Below are 3,600 nucleotides of genomic sequence, written 5' to 3'. Positions count from 1 at the left end.
TAACGATTAGCCCATAACTGAACTCATCATCACCGTGGGTTCGGATGAAAGCATGTTATAATAAACTAAGTCTTTATAACTGAATAAATAAACCAAAGTACTTAATCAAGAGTAATAGGTTCAATAATCAAGAAAACTAGCATCCAAGATTACAACTTAAACAAAGAATCACAAGAATAAACTAGATCCTCTTCGCCTTCATTGTATTTGTGCTCCTAGGTTTTCTCGATGTCTTCTCCTTAGTCTCGTTATTAAAAACGTCTTTAGATAGGCTTTATATAGTAGTAGAATAATCCTTCAAACTCTCAAAATTCAAGTAGAAACAGAATTCTGAAAACCCAACCTGGCGCGGCCACGCGCTCTCCCAGCGCGGGCGCGCTGTCTGTTGAGTGGCATTTATGACACTTTATTACGCTCCGTAAAGCTTTGGATTGATGTTTTGCACTCAAATTGTTAGTGTTTTTAACGTGTTTTTGTAGTGTTTTCGTATTTCAGGCATTTACCAGGTAACCAGGTGAATTAGCATGGTTTTAGTGCTAATATGGTGTTAGGATGGTGTCTAGAATAAAAGCTCGTGAAAAGACCAGCTCAAATCAGGAAGAAAAGAAGAAGTCAATATTTTTTCCAGAGAGACGGCACGCCCACGCTATATAAACAAAACTTATGCTCGTTTTTCATAAGAAGACGTACCAGAGCTTAAGGAGAAGGCGTAAGAAGACTGTAGAGCACAAATCAACCAAAGTGAAAAGGATCTATTTTATTCTTGTGATTCTTTGTTTTAAGTTGTAACTTTGGAAGCTAGTTTTCTTATTCATGAACCTATACTCTTGTTTCGTACTTGGTTTTATTAAGCATAAAGACTATGTTTATTATACCATGCTTTCATCGGAACCCACATTGATGATGAGTCCGATTATGGGCTAATCGTTATCGCGGGGTTCTAACAGATTTATTTATGGATTTCTTTAGTTAATTCATTTCGATGCCTTAGTGTGTGGTGATTGTATTATAACCTAGTTTTGGTTGTGCTTATTCGTCTTATGAGCGTCGCGAACTTATAAGATAGTGTGATAATCTTTAATGAAGGGAAAGTGAATTTAAGGGTTTAGAACTTGCCATGCTAGCATAGGTTCATTATGTGATATGCATGATTCGTAGGTAATTTTAACCATCTTACTTGCCCTATGTAATTATTATAGATAACTTGTGCATTAAACCGTTATGTTATCAAATTCTATAGACATATAGGGTCTTAATATAGTTGGTGTCTATTCAGCTTCTATCTCTTTTGTGGATGTCTGGTAGTATGGTATTCATACAATGAAAGTTGGCGTTTATCAGTTTCGTGTTATCTGATTAGTGGCATCACCATTACATGCTAAGGTTAAGAACGAAAAGGTTATTGAATGAAGTATTTAATGAAGTTAGAATCCCATGTTTGTGTCATATACTATTCAATTCTCTTTAATCTCCTAGTTTATGTTCTTTATTATAATTCTTAGTTAATCATAGTTATAAACAATCTCAATTTGTTATTCGTCTTAGCATTGGATAATAACCATACTAGTGTTGCATAGATACATTGATTGAAATTAACATAAACCAGTCCCTGTGGGAACGAACTAGAATTTATTCTATATTACTTGTGATCGCGTATACTTGCGTGATTATTAGCGCGTGTTCTAGCCCTAACAAGTTTTTGGCACCACTGTCGGGGACTGCGGTGTTAATTTTTAGTTTATGTGTTTGTCATCATTGGTCGTTAAAGTTTAGTGACTCAGACATTGTTACTTACTTAATTCTTTGTCGCGTTTCAGGTACTCTAGCGAGCGTGTATACATACGCATTCTCGGTCTCGTAAGAGAACACTGGATCTAGCTGAGGAAGTAGTTGTAGTCTTAGAGAAAGTTGAAGAAGAGATCTTAGTTGAGAAAGAAGAAGAAGCTCTTGTTGCAATGGGAGAACCAGAAGCGAATCCAAAGACTTTGATGGACTACTCTCAACCGAAGATCATTGATATTCAGTCTAGCATTGTTCGACCATCCATCGCGGCTAATACCTTTGAGATCAAGTCGAGCATGATTCAAATGATACAGAAGTCAGTTCAGTTTGGGGGTTCTCCGACAGAAGACCCCAACATGCATATCAGAGATTTCATCGAGATCTGCGATACTTTCAAGTTTAATGGAGTTTCTGAAGATGCTATTAAGTTGAGGCTTTTCACATTCTCTTTGCGGGATAAAGCTAAGTGATGGTTACATTCTCTACCACCAGGGTCTATCACCAAATGGGAGGATCTTGCTCAAAAGTTCTTAACTAAATTCTTTCCTATGGCGAAGACTGCTGCAATTAGAAAAACACTTACTCAATTTGCTCAGCAATCTGGAGAATCTTTGTGTGAGGCTTGGGATCGATATAAGGAGATGCTTAGGAAGTGTCCTCATCATGGGATGCCTGAATGGATGATCATTAACTGTTTTTATAATGGTTTGGGTGCTGCTTTTAGACCCATGCTTGATGCAGCATCAGGAGGAGCCTTGTGGGCTAAAAGCTACGATGAAGCTTATGAATTGATTGAACTGATGGTTGCTAATGAATAACATAATCCTACTCAGAGACTTACTCAGGGCAAGGTAGTAGGAATTCTAGAGTTGGATGCAGCTACTGCTATAGCTACTCAACTTAAGGCTTTGACGATGAAGGTGGATTCTCTGTCTAATTATGGAGTTAATCAGATCACTAGTTTCTGTGAGCTTTATGTTGGTGCCCATGAGATGATCAGTATGCCATTTCTAGTGAATCAGCTCAATTCATGAGCAACTTTCAGAGGTCACAGCAACCTGTACCAGCCACCTATCATCCTAACAACCGTAATTATCCTAACTTTAGCTGGAGCAACACTCAGAATGCGGTTCAACAGCCTTATCAGCAGTATCCAGCAGAGCAGTACAACCCTCTAGTTTTTAACAACCACAATATGCACCAAGGTAACAACTCCAGCTGCAACAGTCTAATGAAAAATCTTAATTGGAAGAGTTGAGGCTCACGTGCAGGAGCCAAGCGGTTTCTATCAAGATGTTGGAAAATTAAATCGGATAAATTACCAATGCCTTGTTAAATTGTCAACCCGTTATACTCCCTAGTGACACTGAAGTGCCAGGAAAGAGGGAAGCTAAGGAGCAGGTTAAGGCAATTATATTAAGGTCTGGGAAGGTTGCAAATCCTGAATACTCTCAAGTTTCGGATGAAGAAGTTGTGGCTGACAAAGAAGTGCAGAAGGAAGCTGAAGTGGAACCAAGGAAGACTACTGTTGAACACACTCCTACTGAGGGTAAAACAGGGGAGAAATAGACCTATTCTCCACCTCCCTTTCTTAAAAGGATGCAGAAGAAAAAGCTAGATAAGCAGTTTGAGAAGTTTCTGGAGGTGTTCAAGAAACTTCACATCAACATACCTTTCACTGAAGCTCTTGAGCAGATGCCTAGTTATGCAAAGTTTATGAAAGGTATTCTCTCTCGGAAGGTGAAGCTCGATAATTTAGAGACTGTTGTTCTCACGGAGGAATGCAGTGTTGTGCTGCAACAGAAGTTGCCTCCGAAG

The 3,600-nt window shown here is 38.6% G+C and overlaps 1 non-coding gene across 1 annotated transcript; it reads right to left on the bottom strand.

Moving 5' to 3' along the window:
• Window positions 1-2,345: 2,345 nt before the first annotated feature.
• On the bottom strand, window positions 2,346-2,452 carry LOC141682471 (small nucleolar RNA R71). Its single transcript, XR_012559793.1, has one exon. It is a non-coding gene; the product is annotated as a small nucleolar RNA R71 (small nucleolar RNA).
• Window positions 2,453-3,600: the final 1,148 nt, after the last annotated feature.

The sequence above is a fragment of the Apium graveolens genome, chromosome 1 (assembly GCF_009905375.1).
Source record: "Apium graveolens cultivar Ventura chromosome 1, ASM990537v1, whole genome shotgun sequence".
In the NCBI taxonomy this organism is placed as follows: domain Eukaryota; kingdom Viridiplantae; phylum Streptophyta; class Magnoliopsida; order Apiales; family Apiaceae; genus Apium; species Apium graveolens.
This window is presented reverse-complemented; position numbering and strand designations above follow the sequence as displayed.